Here is a 20,909-nt window from a genome sequence, read left to right on the forward strand (position 1 = left end):
CTCGACCTTACTTTAAAAACCCTTGATTACGCTACACATGTCTATAATATACAGAACGTGTTTAGAATATCTAAATCTAAATACTAATACGCAAATGCAAAGCTAGTTTATCAGAAACATGCATCAAACAGCCGAAGCCACACTCATTCATAATCATTTTACGAAACCAAGGGTGACATCAAAAGGCAGGAAAAAACGGTATAAAGCAAGAGAGGAAGAAACAGAAAGCAGAAAGGGAAGAGAGAAGAGCGTGCAGTAGTTGTCCCTGTGGGATGGTCACGTGGCCTATATACCATGAGAAAGCAGTAGGGACTCGTTATACGGCAATGGGTAGCACATGACGGTGTCCCATAAATACTCGGCCGGACGCCGGAATTTCCATTATATCGCGTTCCCGTACGTAGTCTCCATAAACAATATCATCGAAGTCCGCGCCGAAATGGCGTTCCCCATTAGGTGTTTGGCCTGCAATATTTATTACAGACACGGTCATTGTGATACGCGGGATTTATAGCCGGGTTTTGTGCTGAAAATCTGCAGGTCGCTTTGAAATGGCATCAAAGAAGGACAGAGAGAAGCGGAATAGAAGTGAACAGGGACTGAGGTAGAGAGGGAAAGTTGGAAAATAGTTGAACAATTCGAGCTGTTCGCGGGGTATAGCATTAAACATAGCGAAATACTCGATCTTCGAGTTTACTAGCGCATTCCAGGCACTCGATATTTTACACCGTGTTTCCGTGCCCATTTTCGTAGCTACAGCGAACGGTAGTTCCAGCGATAGTTCTAATCATGTTCAATTAACGGACTGACCAAAATGCACGTAACACGGCGGTATATTTCAAAGTTACCGTGCAAATGCGTAGATCTATCGTTCGTGTAAATTGCACGATGTTATTTGTCTATTCCTTCCGTTTACGGGTTCGACAAACTTTGTTAACTATTTTAGAGTGAATTTTTGATGATTAATAGGTTTTTTCTTTTTATGGAATATTTGTAAATTGAAGGAACACCCTTAAAATATTTGTTTAAAGCAGCAGGGGAAACGAGTGATTCGTTACAGAATGTATAAGAAATATGAGAAAATGTAAACATAAATGAGGTTAATATGAATAATTTAAATAATAATTTCTTCCAACAGAAGATTATTTACCGTCGATTTATATATTGTTATTGAACACTAATGATGTTACTGTTCGAATAAGAAAGTCATAGATTACAGTTTGTACATAGTAGGGAAATACAGTATAATTTTTTATCATCACCTCTAAAATTCTACATGAATTTGTTAATAATAAAAAATTCGGAATATTATTTTCCTCTAATTAAAAATTTTTTTTATTTAATCTGTTTATATTCTAGAATTTATATGACGTGCGCTATATCATTATTCGATTACGAAATATTCAACGCAGTATCTTATTTCCCCACGGAATACATCGTTTATGACAGTTTTATTGGTGATTCGCGTCATGGCTGAAACTCCAGCCGCAATGGTATAGCCAAGTATTTCAAGATACCATTCCGACCGCAGGTGTTGATGCTCTTGGCTCAGTTGGTTGTTACCCGAATATTTCATGAGCTCAACGAGTAAATTCTGCGTCACCCTTCTTGAATCATTCATTCTCCGGGAGTGCTGTCTGTAAATTTATATCGCACAATTACAAATCTAAAATTATTATTCTTATTTGTATTAGTTGCTATTCTATATGATTTGATTCTTATAAACAAGTATCTCGTACATAAGAATTATACAGAATTATTCTATTATTTGCGCTATTGGTTTACGCACGATCGAATGTCTTTTGTTAATTTTGGTTGACCTTGGATGTCATTACAATTGACTTCTTAATGCTATCAACGCGAAAAAAGTTCAATCTCTTCCACGAAATATCAGTCAATTAGTAAGAAAATTAAATTATCAACGCACTAAGTATGTTGAGACGCAGTGTTGCGTGCAAATTTACGGTTTGTTTAACAGTCTCCGTGATCTACCATCCGAATTCTGCCTTGATTAATGTATGCTCCCATTTTGGACCTGAGCTCCTTCAAGATCGGCAAAGGCAGGCTTCTCTCCCGGGACCAAATCATGACAAACTTGTATCCCTGGTGATGCGTCGACTCGTAACAGACCAGCATCCCAAGAACCGTATCGTACGATACGAAGTCTATTACGTGACGAAAAGGCCCTGGGAATAGAAAATTTTGAAAATTTTTAACAAATTTAACGCCAGCCTGATTATCGAACCATAAACAGAAAGTTATTTGCTTTATTCTCCGAGACAAACACAAAAAAAAAGAATATAAAGGATCAAACAGGTTAGTGTTATGGGTTATGAAGCTATTAACAGATCGAACACCTACCAACTCGTTTAGTGACGACATTCCGATAACACGCCATTGAAAATATTAGTTTTATCGATTCACGTGTCAAGGTTCGCAGAGGTCTAGGCTGTCTTTATGGAAAATATTTTCTTTAAAGTTTATCCCACTCGCTTGCTCGAGTATAGAACACTTTGAGTAAGCTCGCGAAAGATCAAGGTACGGTTATTTTAAACTTCAGGGTTCTTTAACATTTTAAAGTCGGAGAATTTAGAATCAATTTATTTGCTTTTCATCAAAGAGGAAGCTTATCATTAGAATTATAAAAAGTTGGAGAATTCAAGATCGATTATTTTATCTTTCATCGGATAATGCTTAACATTAGAATTGTCACGACTGATTAGCATGAAAAGTTATAGAAATTTTACGAATATTTTATAATTTTTCATTGAAATTTTATAAGATCATAATAGTGTATTTTGAGGATTGGAAGGATTTTATTTTTTTCTTTCATCAAATATTTTTTCATTTCCATTCTATTCGTACAAATTTTATACTGAGTAATTCTAGTACTAAATAAGATATTTACCTCATCTCTTTTTCGATCCCTGAAGCTGCCAGGTTGCAACGATATCATTCCCATTGACATTTCCATCGATGTTAAAAACGGTAGGAATATCGTTCCTGTAACTGAGCGCAGTGAATTTCACCGTAAACGCGTTGGGCGACGTCTGTCTGACCAGGAATCGTCCGCATCTACTTAGGCTTACATTTACCGGCGTGCCAGCAGCGAAATACCATTCTCCTGCAAACTAGCATAGAAATTCCACATCTTTTCTCTCTCAGCCTATAATTTCTTGACAATTCGTTTATCAACAATTATCGTTTGGCTGTGTTTCTATTTTTTTTACAGAAACGTTTTATTTTATTTTGGATCCATTTGCCACGCGACAGTGCGCGTTAATTCGAATTAGATTCATGCGTATGCAATATGCATACAGGTCTGAAAATTAATGCGTACGATTATGCGTAATGATCCAATATTGACAAATATCGGCTGCAGTGAGTGCAAGCTCACGATCCGTTGAATTAACGTTTCCGAATTTACGGGTGTCGACATAGATGTGTCATGTTCATGGTTATCATACGAAACGTAACTCGGTATCATTTGTCAAGTTTCAAATGAACGGGTCTTATGCATACGATTATGCGAACACGAGTCTGTTTCGTTTATATGTACGTTCGCAAACATGTTACTTAAAATAATCGAAGGATCGTGTAATCATACAATGCGATCGATATTGCAAAAACCACTAAGTTTATGGTTTTGATATTTACCGCGTAGATGTTTAATAATTAGCAGTTTGTGATATGTTGGTGCAGGTTTCCTTTACTTCCGTTAAATGGAGATTTCTAGAGCCTGTGAACGTATAGTGAAAATAATAGCCAGATCTTGATGAGAATAAAATATAAAATCTTGATAAATCTCGTATGATTGTAATATTAGATATTGTTTTATTTATGCAAACTACAAATCTGCTTGCGATTTTTATTTTCAATTGTAACAATAAAAGGAATAAAACGTGAATTTTTTGTCTTGCAGTAATTAGCATCAAAGAATTGTTAATGCTTTATCAATTTTATAATTTCATTGTACAAGGTATCCTTAAATTAGTGATGGAACATGAACGAAGGTAAACCTACATGGAAAAGTAAGTTGAAAATGGAGGGTGATATTTTTTCATATACAGCAATGAGATACAAGTTTCAGATATAAGCTTTATTTTCAAATAAATCGATATTGAAAATCGACAAACACGTATACTTTTACATGTTAGTACAATGTGTCTGCATTATTATTTCAGATGATAACATTAAACTTTTAACATTACATATTAAAGAATGAATAACGAAGTAGATGTAAATTCTATCTTATCATTAGTAAAATTAGATAAATGCAACAAAAATGACTCTAATTGTAAAAAAGTACAATCAACACAACGAATTGTTAACATCAATTTGTCTGAAAATAAAGCTTCGCACAAAAACGTCTTCTTCCACACTTCCAACCTATTTTTCCACATTGTACCTTCTTTTTTAGTTATACGATATATCAATTCTAAAACACTCTGGCTTCTGTGTCACACTGTTCACTTCAACGTCTCATCACCATATTATTTTCTACTTAAATCAACATCGAATCGATGTAAACATAGCACTACCTAACTCAAGTCCAGCGGCTGTCCAATATCCGGGGAGCAGGACGCACAATAGGATATCAAACACATCGTGCAAATCAGCATCGGAAGTATATCACGGGCGTGGAACATTTTCAATTCGGCTCGAAGGGATTCACACGCGGCTGTGTCTCCACGCGAACTGTTTCGAGTATATTGAAACCGTAAACGTGGATTCTGACGGGATTTCAGTTCGTTATCTACAACGTATTGCTCATGGGGGGTTTGTCGACGTCGAACGCATACAAACATATATCGGCGTGCAGTCTGTAAACGCGTGCTCGTGCTTAAATACCCGTGACCGAACTGTTTACCGACCCTCCTATTTATGTACACGTGTCTCTGCAAAGCAGATTTGTCTTCTCTCTGTTTCGGCCGCGCGACTTCTTGAGAATTGCGGCGCGAAATCGAGCTGTTTGCACTGATGGAATTTAATTCACTGCTGGAAACTGGGCGTTGGGGAATCGGCGAATGCAATTGAAATGGCGAGTGTGTGTGCGTATAGGTACAGGAAGTATAAATGGAGATGATGGACGATTCTGAGCGTGGTACGTTTGTTGTTTGCATAGGATGATGATGTGATGGGATATATGGAATATGATCGAATATATTAATATTTTATTTAGTGATGCTTTATAAAAATACATTTTAATCGAAAATATAAATTGGAAACAAATTATTATTTATTTCTGCTGATAGTACTATGTATTTGAAACTTTATGACTCTGGAGCGGGCTGTGTGCATTATCATTGAATAATTTCTATTTTATCTGGTAACGTTATTATGGAAAGATCATTTGGGTCCAACAAATAAATTGTAAAAGAATTATTATTTTTGTCGATGATAATAATTATTGGAAATTTCGATCATACTTACAGTAAACATATGTTTTGTACAGTAAAAAAGTCTCGTTATAATTATAGATTAATGACTTCCACTTCAACACAACTTGACAAGACAGTTAAATTTCATTCAAACGTGGAATTTTATCAGATAAATTGGAAGGTCAGTTATCGTAATTCCAGTGACAGATTAGTTGGATAAAAGCAATAACTTTCGCAAGAAATCGATATTCATAATTCAAGCATTCAAACTCGTTAAGTTAAGTCTTTAATCTCTGTTTGTGAGATGATTCTGCAAGATCTTCAGTCTCATTGTATACAGAGAAATGCAGAAACCACATTTATTTCCGCTCGAGTAACTGTTTACAATTTCTACGAAAGTCATAACTGCGTCCGTTTACCAACGATAATGCGGATTTATGAGGGGTACGCGATAAACCCCAACCATCCACTATGAACGTTGGGTTATCGGCAATCCGGTCTCGATAAGTGTTTATCTAACTCGGCAGAAGACCATAAGCAGATATAAATGTGGCCAAGATTAATAGTCGATACTATTGTGGTATTTCTGACAATGATAGTGAAGGGATTAATTCATTTAACGATATTCCCACGCTTTTAACATTTGACTCGTGTAATTGTTAAAAATATTTTTAACCATTAATTATTTTTAATTATTAATGTTGAATACTTTCATATCGTGCATAGGCAGTTAAAATGATTGTTGATATTTGGTTATAACATTAATCGTCTTGTACAATCTCTGAATCATTGAATCCACGGTTCAATGATTGAATCACAAGAATCTCTATTTTTCCAGCGATTTTAAAAATTATAAATGAAATCAGTTATTTAAAAATAAATGATTAAAGTCGTGAAAACAATATTTCGAGATTTAAATCGCGAAACTGCCAAATTTCTGAATAAACAATTACTTGAGATTCTCACTGGAATGCTCGTCAAATCTTCAGATACTAGTAAACTTAATCTCAGCGTTCATGGAATCCCCGTGTCGTCGAAGTTTATTGAATCGTTCTGTCTTTTGTTTCCGGCACGCGATCTTTCTTCGAGGGGCTGTTCGAGCGGACAGCGTTACGGTCCAGTTTAATTTATTTGCCGTCATTATTACGTCGTGATTAAACCGGCCGTCTCGATTGTCCGGGGGGATTCCTCTCTACGGGGGTCTAACTTTCGGTTTAATTAAAAAAACGTGATCACCGTTTTCAGAAGTCCCCTGGTTATTCCCTTAGCCGCATGCTCTTTGTACCTCACAGGAATCCCTTTCGTGGCTTCCCGGATATTTCCAGCAATCAACTGAAAACGTTTTCCTATTCTCGCCAATTTGTTTTCATTCGTCGAACGGTCTTAAATTAAGGGAAACCGAAATGTTTGCTGAACGAGCGACTGCGCTCGTAAAATGAGAGCTTTATGGGCGCGGCGAGTTTATCGGTATTTGTACATGTATATAATACGTTTCTTTGGCAGAATCTAAATGAAATTGGCTACTGTTATCGGGTATCGTATTATACGAATGTTGTGTACTGTGAAATTCCAGCTAATTTTATATTTGAAGGCAGTTCGATTCTAAGATGATTTTTGATAACATCAAACTTTAGATTTCGAATTTCAAACTTAACATTTTTGGGATTTTAAATTTTCAAGTTGGAAATATTGAATCTAAATTTCTATCAGCGCTTTCTGTAGCTTTGTATACTTTTATTACAATTTTCATTTATTTACATTTTATTACAAATTACGTAGCTATCTTAGCTACAGAAAGAAAGGAATATAACTATAAATGTAGTCAGTGTACTATTGTGCCTTCTCGTGAATCGAATCGGAACGATGTGTTCACGTTGGAACATCAACTTTGGTCTAGTCAAGCATTGCCTGATAGCGAGTTGGTTTATCAAACGTCGTGGTACTCAAACGTCTCTTCTCAAATATACACACGCCAGAAATGCGATACACGTGCTGAAACGAGAGAAGATTCGTTCTCCGCTAGGAAGATATATTTTCACAGCGAAGTCGTCGAGGTTTCTAACAAGGTGACCGCAATCTAGCCAGTACAGCACCCAATTAGCGATGACCCGAACCGGCTCAATTCCAGTGGCCCTTAAAACTATGAAATTAGTTCTCTCGGACTGAGCACGGCCTTTCCCTTGGAATCACCCTTTTCCATCCCTCCCCTCCTTTCTCTTCTCCTTCCTTTCCCTCTCTTTACGTTTTCTCACGAAAGCGTCACGGAAGCTAGAACAAAGATGTTGATGACGCTCAACAGAGTAACTCGTTGTTGTGGAGACAAGGCAATTGTAAGAATTGAAACAACAGTGAGTGTGAGAATGATGAAATTTGATGAATGTCGTGCATTGCTTAGAAGTGAGAGTTCTCTACGCTTTTGCGAATAATTAGAGAAGCACAATTGAACAAGGTTATAAGAAGATGGAAAATGTACTTGGGAAATTAGATACAGAATGAGCTTCTCGTTTTTAACAAAGTTTTCCATTCTCAGTAAATAAAGAAATAAATAACTTGCAGAAAATTAAATTTATTAAATTCCATGAATCTTCTTTATCTTTAATCTTTTAAATTGAAATTAAAAAAAAAAAGAAGGTAATTTCTAACGCAGCATTTCTTTCATCACACAGCTACTAACGAGATAAATAAAATAGCTACATGGAAACTACTACGTACAATTGCAAAACCATTTCCACCCCGTTGGCCGGGGTATAAAGGAATTCCATGATGAAAAGAGTCGTTGTTAGGATGAACATCTCTGAGCGTTGTCGGTGGGTTGTTTGAAGTGCAGAACTTTTACGAATACCTCGCGTGGTCGTGGAAATTTTACGGTACAATGAAATCGTGGAAAGACGAAGGGAAACGTTGGGAGAGATTACGGACGAGACAAATCAGAGAGAAGAAGAAGATGTAAACGGTGATTAATGTGACAGACTGTCCTGAATAATTGCTTAATTAAATTCATGTATCATGCGGTATTACAGGACGCGCGTTACGATTCAGCCCTTTGTAACGACCCTTTTGATGCGAATTTCCTATCTCGACGGTATCTCGTGCCTCCCTTCGAACCAGTTATTATGGTCCGAATTCTGGCTTATTGATATTGATCAGGAATGCAAGAGCATATCGATTAATTTTTTGATACGATCAAATTAGGAGAAAATAGATGATATTACATGTATTATAAGAATAAATAGAGTTTTATAAAAAGAAAAAAGCTATGTTATGGCAAATCTAAGAGACAATTGAAATTTTCGAAATATTTATGGGAAACGTGTTTAATCCTAGCGTCAAATAGAAAGAGAATTTTATTTAAATGAGACTAATCGACATTATTTTAAATTTTCAAATGACCTCTCTCTGTGAGAAAAAGATACCACCACTTATCATACTTTTCGTATATATGTTTGATTACTTTGGCATAATCATCGGAACGTTCATAATTCATATGGAATCTGAATCACGCCAACGCATAAACAGAACGCATAGGTTACAAGATAGTCACACTTAACACGATGGTGGTTTCGGTCGACAAACTGGCGATATTGAGATCCAGGCACATCGTCTTCCTCAACCGTAATACCCTCGAAGCATTTGAATCAATTACTGCCTCGGGGTTCTTAGGCGCCCCTATCCCGCATTACAAACGGGTAGTCCGGCGCAAACTGAATTAATTAAGTGTCCGTAGGTACGAAACGAAGCCGACATTGACCCGTATACCGTCTACGGGATATTCGCGGACCCGTTACGATCCGTTTTGCGACGGTTCTCGCGCTTAGAGAACCCGAGCAACCCTAGCCAGTATCCGCGAAGATCGGTTGATCGGACCACTTAATTGTTACCGTCGACCCTGTGTCGCGGCTTTCGAATCGCCGGCTCGATAACGTCGTTATCGCCCAGCACGCGATTATCCTTGCCACGGCGCCGCAAACCCGCAGGACATACCCGTAGGGACGCGAATCCAGGGGTAGAGTTTGATCGCTACGTATCTACTAGATCCTCATACCCTGACTTTTCGATACCAACGAGTTAGATGGAGCAGTTGACTAAAAGGAGACCTAGGCGTTCTTGCAGACTTAATTCCTTACATTTTGTTATACCTAACCGGTCAAAAATGTACAATCTTTACAAATTATTAAAAATAACTGATAGCTGTGTAGCGGCACGTGAGCTACAGGACAATTTGAATCATGTTGTTTTGCCTCGGAGTATCAATATCGTTAGGAAACACGTAATGTAATAATAAATAAACACCGGGCAAAATAATGTCGCCGTTACGTGCAATCGTCGAACGAAGACAAATTTGGATTTTCTAACTCTCCCCCGACCAGTATAAATAAACGGACGCAACCGAAAAGAGTACAGTTATCTAACAGTCATCGATCAGTATCTACGAGTATCTATCGAGCATTTATTGAGTATTTATCAGCGATCTTATTTTGCGACTTATATACTGTAGGAGCGTCTCAGCGAATATTGTCTGTATAATAATTTATTTGATTATTTTAAATATATTCGACGGTTTCAACAACGAGCAATAACGTCTAATAAATCTCAACATCCTCTACACAAGTCCTTTACAGTTGTATGCAATATAAAATTATAAAATTGTCAAAGCTTTATGCAATCGAAGTTTATAACCCAGAACTTGCCAATTAACTGATGTAATTACTTGGTAAATTATTATGTGAGAGGGTCTTAATCTTGGGCAGTTAATTTCCGGAGGGTTCGTTGAAGAATTTGAAATTTTGACGAGAATTTTCTGGAAGTCGGGACAAGCAAAGAGTTTGTTTGATAGGAAATTGGAGTTATGTGAAGAGGTTGGGTGAAGGACGATGTAGGTTGAAAAATGTTTGAAAGCGTGAAAGTTGAGAAGTCCCTGATTTGATTGCGAATGGAAAATATTCGAGTAAGAGTTCCAATGATAGGTAAATTGACTTTCTTTTTTTTCATTGCTCTATCTCTTTTAACGTGCCTCTTATATACGTGTCTTCTTCTCTTTTCGTATTTTCTTCTGAAAGCTTTTAAATGGTCATGCCCTTTTTGCTATACCTTTATACATGTTGTTTGTAACTCTGTTTCGATCAAGTTTCCGCTGTTACTTCTTCCTTATCTTCTGTCTTAAATTCTTCTTTATTGCACCTGAAGTTCGTATTTTCATCCACTTATCTCCTATCCTTTCTAATTCCTTACAAATAAAATAAAAATTGAAGTAAACTGAAAAAATATACAGACAAAATTTGTTTATTATTTCTTAAGCTCTCCTTATCCATTATCCTCTGATATCCAATAAAGTATTTTCCTATTAATACAATCGCTGTTTCTACACATTTTTTTCTATTTTCCATTTTTCATTCGCTTCCACATATTTAAATCAAATCCCCCATAGAGATTTACATTTGTAAACAATAATATGTTGCAAAGGCTAGCTTCAAACACACAGTCGTGCACACTTAAACATACCTTTTACTGTCCTTTTGCCTCATACTAAGATACTTCTCATAACATGACTTTTCAATAAACACGGAGCCAACAGACGGGAAGAAAGCGTTCTCAAACAGAAAGGTCAAACGCAAAAGCAATATCATGAGAGTTGAATATTCGACGATACACAAAGCGACATACCTATACATGTATACATATCCAACTGAATTGTCGTATTCTGTATGCACGAAACAAACAGCGAGCGTTTGCGGAGACTACCATTTTCAGTTTTCCTTATCTCTGACGTCACGTCATGGTAGAACGATTAAACTTTTCCCCAGGTTCGACTACCACGTTACTTCCTTCTAGCGTGGACAATAGCTTCGTCGCGAGGGGAACTCTCGACAATGCGCTATTTACATTTTCAACTGGAACTTTCTGGTGATCAGATTCTGTCGTTTCTTCGTCGCGAACATCCAAGTCGATGGCTGAACTCGTCGAGAATCTCGAACTAATGAACCTGCAAGGCAACCGATATTGGCACGCCACGCGTAACAAATAGCCCTGTCGGATAAATAAATTTAGCGAGATGAATGTTGGATCCTGGCCAGGCTGCTTTGTAAAGTTCGAAGTCATCGCGCTTCGCAAGCTCCCTCGTAATGATTTATTTTGCTGGCCGGTTGTGTATTTTATCTTGCTTGACAGTGGTTAGAGGAGGGCGAGCTGGTGGTATTATGCAAACATTTTTATTCTCCCAAATAGGGGAAACGGGATAATCTATTTTTCATCGGTTGATTTTCGGGCCAGGTTATTAATTTCTTTCAGCTTCTCTTAAACTTCTTATTTAAAATTTCATCTAAATATTAATTTCTTTTAATTTCACTTGAATTTCATGCTTATGGTGTTTTTAGAGTTAAGAGAAGAATTTCGAATTCTTCCTTAGTGTATGATGTTTTATTCTTAGGATTTTTACAAATATGATGTGTGTAAAGTGTACTCGATTTCTTCGTAAAGGTGTAGCTTTATGTACGTTGTATCTTTTGGATCTTATATTTCATCTTAAACGAGAATAATATTGCCTTTACATATGTATGTGGAACGTGCACGTGCACTTTTTTCTTCCACTTCTTGTATTATCATTCTTGCGCATTACCATTGCTATCGTCATAAATCATATCCCGGTATAAAAGTAACTGCATTAAATCATATTTCTTTCGAGGTACCTCATTTTTGCAAGTACTTTCTTTTTATATCCTTTCTGCAACATATATGTAAATCTTCTTCGTCTATGTTTTCCATTAGTCATTTATTGTTTAATTACATAAAATTAACATTTTAAAGCACAAAGGTAGAGGTTTAAGAAATAATTAGAAATAACAGTAGATTCCTATAATTTATAAGACATCATAATAATATTAAAGTCATTAAAAGTTCCATAAGAAAATCACACTTCGAAACCTAGTCGGAACTCGTTCTCACATAAAACCTTCCCCCATTATTAAAATTTCGCTTTCACGCGTATCTGTCTGTCGCTTGAAGCAATGGTAACCTGTCCCGTGTAAACAGTTCAGCCACCCATTTCCCATATTCATTAGAACATCGTTTCGTCGTTACGATCTCTATGAATCCGACGATTTACGCGTAATTTACGTACTCCAATTATTATCCGGTGAAGGTTAGTACCCTCTCGTTCGAGGTAGCGTCTATCCACCGCCATAAAACTCACGGCACAGGGTATTCTACGCCCCTTTACGAAAACAGGCTGCCGTACTAGCATAAGAGGAAGGTGCCTTTCATCGAAATCGGCTTTGCACGGTTTAATCTGCGAGCAGCCTCGTTCGCTAGCTCCCGTAATAATTCAGTGAAAAATTCATTGGCAACGAGTCTTATGATATGGTCGCCTTTATGCTTGGACATGATCAACGTCAAGGATTGAAAGACTGTCTGAATATCGTATGAAATAATCAACGATAAGTACTGTTATTCATAAGCATTACAGTTCCTCTTACGTTACTTCTTGTAATTTCGAGTAATTTCTCTTGAACTAGCGTATTTTTGGTATCGATTATCCCAAGAAAAATATTCGCACTAGAACTTAATTCTTTCGATCGAATGGAACGACAGTTTCGATTTAGTATTAGTTACATTGAACTAAATACAGGAAGATTGGAAATGTGATTTGTGACCTTTGTACATCCGTAGCTGCCCAAATTTTCATGTGGCATCATTCATCTCAAATCTTCACATGCATTTGCAAGTCTTCCTTCATTCATTAGCCATATACCCTATCATCGACATTATCTCGATCTTCAGTTACATACTATTCCTAACTAAATCACTCAGGTCACACGCCCTGCAGATACATAACACAGAAATGCATATGCGTATCTAAGTTCTATCCAACATCTATCCAACCCGTATTCAACGCAACATTCATCCATGAAAGCTGAATTATTGCAGCATATGCAGTCTGCGTGGAGATTAAACCACGCGAGTAGGTGGATTCTGCGGGTAGATAAGCGTCGGAGGGGCTCGTAATCGAATGGAAACAACGCGTATACACGCAGAAGGAAGGACCAGGAGCTGGTCACCTAGGGTTCCCGTTAAAGAGGGAACCGTCGAAAACCGATGGCAGTGCGGTTGGCCGCAGTGCCCGTGTTAGGCAGTTCATGTTGCGGTAGCGTTTCGAAAAGTTGCAGGGCTGGGAGGGTACGCGCGTATCGTCGTTAGCCTGATCCGTGTCGCTGCGGATTTGTACGTCAAAATTCGTTCGTGCCGCGTGGCACGTCTCGTTAATTATGCACGTATGCGAGCGTGATACGCGCCGATCCTGGAAAAGCCCCGGTAACAAGCTTGATGCCAAGCGTGGCTGAAGCAAGTGAAGTCTGGGGACGTGGAAATCAATGCCCGACGCATCCACGTCCATTTTGATGAGATTCCGTTTCATCAGGGAGACTCGTATGCGCTCCGTTCTCTCGCTCTTCTCTTCTCATCTCGCTTGGTTGTTATAACGCGATCTCTGAATCCGCGACGTGCGTGTATGGAAGTTAACGAGTCAAAAGAGGACGAGTTTGGCGGGTCCATTAGCATCAACGTACACGTTGATTAATTTTGAGAAACGGGGGATGGAGGTCGATTTGGTAGATTCTGTCGATGCGTGGTGAAGAATTAAGCGAATGTAGGTTTATGGTCGAAGAGGCAAATATATTTTGCATTATAATTTGATTGGTTATGGTTTAGTGGATTCGTGGTTGGCTACTGTGAGTGTTTGTTCAGTTTCCTGTGGCGGGATGGTGACTGTACCGGTGTTTTCCATGAACATGTAATCGTGGGATTATCGATTGGATGATCGTTTAAATACGAGGAAATTGGAAATAAAAACGGAGGAATTAAAGAAGATACACGTGTAATGATCGATATAAATTTAGCAAGTACATTGTAAACAAAATGTTATAGGATTCGAATGTGAAGTTGATAAACAATTAAGAGCATCTACCAATTCCTAATATCTTGGGCACGCGTATTTCTTTTTTATAATTAATATAAATTTAATAGGTCATGAGATTTGGCGTTAATTCCTAATTTTTTAACAACAATTTTACAGTGTAAAAGTAAATAAACGGTGAGAATGATATTTATGGTTTTAAAATAAAATGAAATGCGACGAAAGCGAGAAAGATCTTTCCATGGGGGAGACGGTGACGCGTCACCTGCAGCTGCTTCGAACATTTTCTCTATCCGGAGCTTTAAAAATACCACTCGTTTGCACGTAATCCTTATGAAAGCCCCGTAATTTCGTAGCCTCGAACTTCACGTTGGCCGCGACCATTCGTCATACTTACCGATCCCAAATTGGTCCTGTACAGCAGACTGGATAGAAAATATCACCGTAATCCCTACGGATTTGTGAACATTTTTTGGTCCTGTGCGTGCGAGCTTCAGAAATAATGTCTCCATTTATTTGTCATAATCGATCTATTTCGTTATGCAATGGTACATGTATGTACACAGTATTACAAGTGATATTACACTATGTTCGACTTTATGTATTTTTAAAATTACTGTTTTATTAAGTTTCATGATAAAATACGTAGAAACAAAGAATATTTTGTCAGCATAATCTTATCACGTTAATTTAGTATTGTTTAAATATTTATCACAAGTATTAAATACGATATTAAATATAAAGGATGTTTAAATTATTTGTTTGATTAATTTCTCAGAATTCCCTCGCAAGAAGGTACCCTCATTTTCCCCCCTTTGTGGCCTGATCTTCTAAGAACGCTGTTCCTTAATCTCTAGGATAACACAACGCGGGTTTGCGTGCTATCTCTGATCTCTCTCGCGCATTTCCCCAACGATCTACCCTATGACTTACGATAACTCCGTGACTTCACGTTACGAATTATCGTTAGATATTTGAATCGCTTAATTCTGAGAAACAAAGTTAATTTAATTTTTAATTGCCTTTGATATTTATCCTCTCGTTATTAAATATAATTGTTATCGCTTCCGATAGTCAGCCCTATTCTTTTGAAAGGGTTGAAAACACATCGTTATTAACATACAGGATATAGTAGTCTTCCATTTATAGCAAGTTATTTGAAAATAACAGAAATTCAGTGATTCTTTCCACTACTTATGATTTATATAATAGAAATTCACGTTTAAGTCACGATTACGAGAATAAACAAGGGTTTGTTGAATCAGATGCTGAAATTTCGTTAAAAATAGACACACGTCTTCTGTATATAAAACATTAATCAAAAATCCTCTTAAATTCCATAGCATCTCATACGAATCATAAATTACTTCAACTTGCCATTTTTTCAAAGAAAACACGCGCGTTACGTAATCGCGCTAAAATGCAACTCGAGCGACGAAAGCCGCGAAGCTCGAATGCCTGGAGGTGGATTTTATTCTCTCGATTGAATTCTAGAGCGCTTGGTGTTAGTTGCCAGCTCTCGCCTAGTCTCGAGTCATGGAATCGATGTGGACAGGAAAGTATCGGTGAGACGTATCGAAAATTGAATCGTGCTGCTTTCGAACTCCCCTCGATGCACGTATTGCGAGTGGCAGTGCATGTCGAATGATTTTTCGGTAAATCCAATGTGGAACTCTGGACGTGTCATTCTGGTAATTAGATCGTATCGACGTAAATACACGCGTGTTTCTACGGCAAGCAAATCGTCCAGGCTCTTTAACCACCCTCTTCCGTTGCCACGTAGCGAGAGCCGCAACGTTGGCGAATTAATTAACGAGCCAGCCGCATTAATGATGTAACGTCAGGATTTACGGTACATCCGGCATCGAGGGGATCGATTTCCCTCTTTCCCGACTCTTTCTATCATCTCTCTCTTCTCCACGTCTTCTCATCTGGTTGCAGGATGAGAACGTGGAAGAACTCGGTTCGAAATTGCGATGCATTGTTCGCGTCCGCGGTTCCATTTCGCTATCAATCGCGGGCTAAACGGGTACAATGACGGTAATGGCGTCGAATAAGTCGACGGTGACTCGAGACTAATGTCGGTTGATGCATGGCACCGTTTTTGCCTGGTAATAATCTCGCGGCTGAAATGTATAATTACTTTGGAAAAATGGACGCCCCCGTTTGCCTGAGAGCATCTCGTTTGTTTCAGAATAACGAGATTAATTTCGCCCTCTTGAATATTTCCGCTCGCGGGGTACGGCCGACATGAAAATGAATTCTCCGGTATATATAAATGCTTAATTTGTTAGGGCGAACAGTGTTTTCTTATTTTATTCTTTTGTTGGATTTCTTTATATAACGTTATTATCTTTCCTTATATAAGTGCGTTCATTTCGAATAATTTCTTCTACGCGAAGGATGATTAACAGATGAGGAGATTAGCCTGTTTAGGTTTTGCGTTATTTCAATTACGATTTTCTGATCATTAAGTAAATAAGAATCACATTGCAGAGGAACGAGAAGAATAAATTTATATTGCATATGATTTTGTGACTATCGGTATATGAAAATAATATCGCAATATTTAGGTTCCAAGAGGAATGAGAGAGGTAATATTCGTAAAATTTGTAAATGCTGTTTGTAAATGTCCTAATGAATACTTCCGTGAACCTATATCCTTTCCCTCGTACAAACAGACCATATTGCTATATTACCCTCTTCTGTCCATCATATATTTAACCCATCGATCTAATCACGTTACACTGCACCATTTCCTCCACTCTGGACGCAACTCCTCCATTAAATACCGTCCCAATTCAAATTCCCCATACATTTGTTCCCTTTACTCTCTCATTGGGCCATTCATAATCTGGTGCAAACCCGGCAGCAACATTCGACCAGACGATTCTTGAATCCCTATCATCTCTCTCTCTCTCTCTCTCTCTCTCTTAGCTGTCGGTAATTAGCAATCGCGCGGCACCCTTTTCATCATCTCCTGCGTCACGTAACATTACTCGTCGGAGCCGGCATTAAATGTACCGCGAGTTATTAACGACGTTTGGCTTCCTTGGGCCCAATTTTGCGTGTTTCCGCCTAAAGCAGATTCCACACGGCGCGTCGAGAAAGAGAGAAGGGTTGAAAGCGTGTTCGACGAACTGCGAACGAACGATAACGCGAGCGGGCCACCTGCGTCTCGCACGACTTCGCAGAAGTCGGCGACGTTTGGGGGACGACCCTTTTAAGTGGCGACAAAGGTACTGCGTTTCCAGCCCTCGCAAGACCCACCCTTACGTAATATCTTGCCGGTAGTCGGATCGCGGGCTACCCTCCTTTTTTCCGGCTCCTTCCTTCTCTTCCTTCTCTTTCTCACCCCTATTACCCCCCCCCCTCTCTTGTCCCCTAGGCTCTTTGTTTCTTCGCCGAAGGATATTTTCAAGGGTTCAGTGCGCGTTAATGGACGATTTAGCGTTGCGAGGTCTGTCGTGACCGAGAAGGGCGACGAAGGTAAGAGAGCTTGTCCTTTCTCGCGGATTTTTGCTGTTCGCTCGCGTGTACCGGAGAAAGGACAGGTTTATCGTTAATACCTTACGCGCTTACGTTGGGGATAGAGGATAGACGGTGAACGAGTCCGTGTAAAAAGCTGTATGAAAGAGTGAAGATGGAGGAGGATAAAAAGGGAAATGAGTGGGGTGATTACCAGCTTTGGTCCCTTTAATGGATTCGTCAGAAAGGTTATTTAGATGTGTATTCGATGGAGGATGAGTATAATATTTTTATTTGAGCAAATGTAATGTAACGTGATGAGTGTAATGAAACACATTTCAAACCAAAAGTGTTGTCGTCTAAACCGAAACTTTTTATTTCTTATTCAATTTACATCGCGAATTGTCAATATACAGCGGCTACAAGAAATAATTGCACGCTGATGTATGTATTATAATATTCACTAACTGATCAATTAAACTTCTAATGATTTACTACTGTTCATATTCCTATGAAAATTTGACGCTATGGATGTGAAACATATCTTCCTTTCTTTCTCTCTTTCTTCATAAACAAGGCAAATACTCTGAGTCGTAGACTCCATAATTAAAATCGACTGTCAATCACCAACTCCACAATCGAGAACGCTCCACCATTATCTAAAGTCCTTCTCGAAATATTCCAAACTTCGTCCACGATTTTGCATTGAGTTCCGTGTTGTGCGAGTCTTTCCTCGTCGTCCACTGATCGCGGTTGGCGCGTCCTGAAAGGCCGCTGTCGAGCACGCGAATATCCGACTGGCTCACAGCTGATCGGGACGAACGGCTGGCAGGAGTTGCGAGTAGGGGACAGATTTTAATAAACCGGAAGCTTATTGTACGGTTCGTTCGGCTGTCTCTGGCGACTATAGACGTTATCAGAAAGAGAATGAACGTCGGCGAGTCTCTGTTGGCCGCGACAGCGAAGAAGACAGCGAAACGACAGGCAGCCGAGTGTCGCGAAGGGAAAAAAGGGAGAGCAGTGGGGAGGAGGTGGAGAACGTGGAAAGAACTGGAGCCCTGGGGGCTGCATTGTTGCAGTGCCGGTGATTACGACTGGCAAGCGAACTCCTTCTCCTTTTTTTTTTTGCAGCAAGTTCACCGAGTGGTTCCGCCCAGTCGAGATGCCCTCAAGGTCCCGTGTCTTGTTATCACCCTGGCCTCGTGTCTGGCTCTTTAAGTATCGTTCCTTTTCCTACGATCTGCTTGATTGCGTCGTTAAAACCGAGGTCGTAGTGGCTATTGCCTGCTGCCTACGCCACTTCTTCCTTTCCGATGTTTCGCCCACTCACGCGCCATTTCTCGCTGTCTAAATCTCGAAAGCTCACCGGACAAACGAGATATTTCATTCTTTCCAGCGTGAAACAGCTTCTTCTTACCGTTCGGGATTCTTTGAGGTTACCAGTTGCTTTAGATGCTACGACGTCCTTAAGTAGATCTTCAGCAGATTGGTGGTATTTTTGGTTCCTTGCATAGATGATGGTGTACTGGTAACAAGTAATATATGGTATAATATTAGCCTTCAAAAGTATTATCTTTCCTTCTATAATTTTCCTAAATAATGTAATAAATTCTTAACGCGTAGTATCTTCTCTGTTAATGCATTACAATTATAAACGTAGTTGCTCCATAGGTAAAGAAGTATTCGTGAACAGCTGAATACGAGAACCGACGAAACCACACCAATTCGAAATATATTACGATTTTCTTAATTATTTAACAAGTACGCATATATACCAAACCTACCATACCACATATTATAATACCAAAAACGTTAATCTCAATGAATAAGTCTGAGAAAAAGATTCACAGTGGTGCATTTCCTAAGGTGATCTTATACGGATCCGTTTAACCATAGTGATTGAAAGCGTCCATTACCTTCGATGGCTGAGTCGTCTCACGATAATCTCAGCAGCCCGCAGCAACGGGACGCTGCTAGTCACGCGGAAGGGTTGAACCGTGTCGTTGCAACCCCTGCAGGTACCCGCGCTCACCAACACCAACACATTGATCCGCGTCCACCCACACACAAGCATTCTCACCCTTCAACTGCGCGTATAGATACTCGTAGAAACGGCGTGATTGTTCCGCCGGTCTCTCTATTGGGATAAACGTCGACCCCTCCTTATCACCCCTTATTCTATGATGGAGAGGGTCCTTCCACAGTCGCGGGAACGGAACCCCATCGCCTAAGGGGCTGCTAATTGATTTTAGAAGTTCCTCCTTCGGGCCATCCTCCTAAACCTCTCCCCCGTTTTCCTCTCGTACGTCGAACACTGAGTTTTCGAGAAACACATCGACGCTTCCTGTCGTCTTCGTCCCGTAAGAGTGCTGTTCCTAAGTCGTCTTAGAGATACTCTGGGTACATCGTTCACCCTTGTTTCTTGTTAAACGGAGCTCAACGGAAACCCTCTCTTTATGCGAGGAAATCGAAGTTTCGCCACAGTCGCGATAATAACGAGACGAAGATCTAATGGTGGGAGAAATCAGTTTTATTTCTGTTTAAGGGATGTTTGGAGTTTACGTTAAAGATCGGGCAACAATTAAGAGGAGCGTCGAGGGCATTGTTAACACGACGATCGATCGTAGGCTGTGATTGGAGGTGCACGGTTAACAGAATTGATCGTGGATTGCGACTGTAGGTGCATCGATGTGAAACAGGATAGCGGAGGAGGTTGAAAAGGTCAAGAGGTGTATTTCGGAGAACGTCTCGATTCTTTGGGAAGAGAGAAGAAACTGGGTCGTGAAGTACGGCCTTATTTTTTTCTTCTTTGAACCACGTCTTATTTTTGAAAGATACTTTTGAACAGAGTTTAGGTATATTTTAAGTTCTTAATAAGATTACCTCCGTTTGAGGGTAATTTTGGCGCTGTAAGAATATCGCGAGTGCATCCAAAATAGATGCTACTTTCTACTCCATCAACGCTTCTGCTTTAATCATTGAAGTTATAGCCTAGAAATAACATTTTAGTGAATTACATCGTTACATCGTTATAATGACATTATCAGGCATTTAATTTTGTTTAGTTTAGAAATATGAAAGTTCTCGGAGTTAATCTTTGCAAATATCTCAAAATCGTCTATTTCCCAGATGAGTCGCTTTTCTAACAAGCTAAC

The 20,909-nt window shown here is 39.0% G+C and overlaps 1 protein-coding gene and 1 pseudogene across 1 annotated transcript in view; one reads left to right on the plus strand and one right to left on the minus strand.

Moving 5' to 3' along the window:
• Positions 1-20,909, plus strand: part of LOC126878062 (uncharacterized) — a 246,413-nt gene that overhangs the window by 152,432 nt on the left and 73,072 nt on the right. The gene's annotated exons all lie outside the window — the stretch shown is intronic.
• LOC126878070 (uncharacterized) lies at positions 1,313-11,623 on the minus strand (annotated as a pseudogene).

The sequence above is a fragment of the Bombus huntii genome, chromosome 2 (assembly GCF_024542735.1).
Source record: "Bombus huntii isolate Logan2020A chromosome 2, iyBomHunt1.1, whole genome shotgun sequence".
NCBI classification, from domain to species: domain Eukaryota; kingdom Metazoa; phylum Arthropoda; class Insecta; order Hymenoptera; family Apidae; genus Bombus; species Bombus huntii.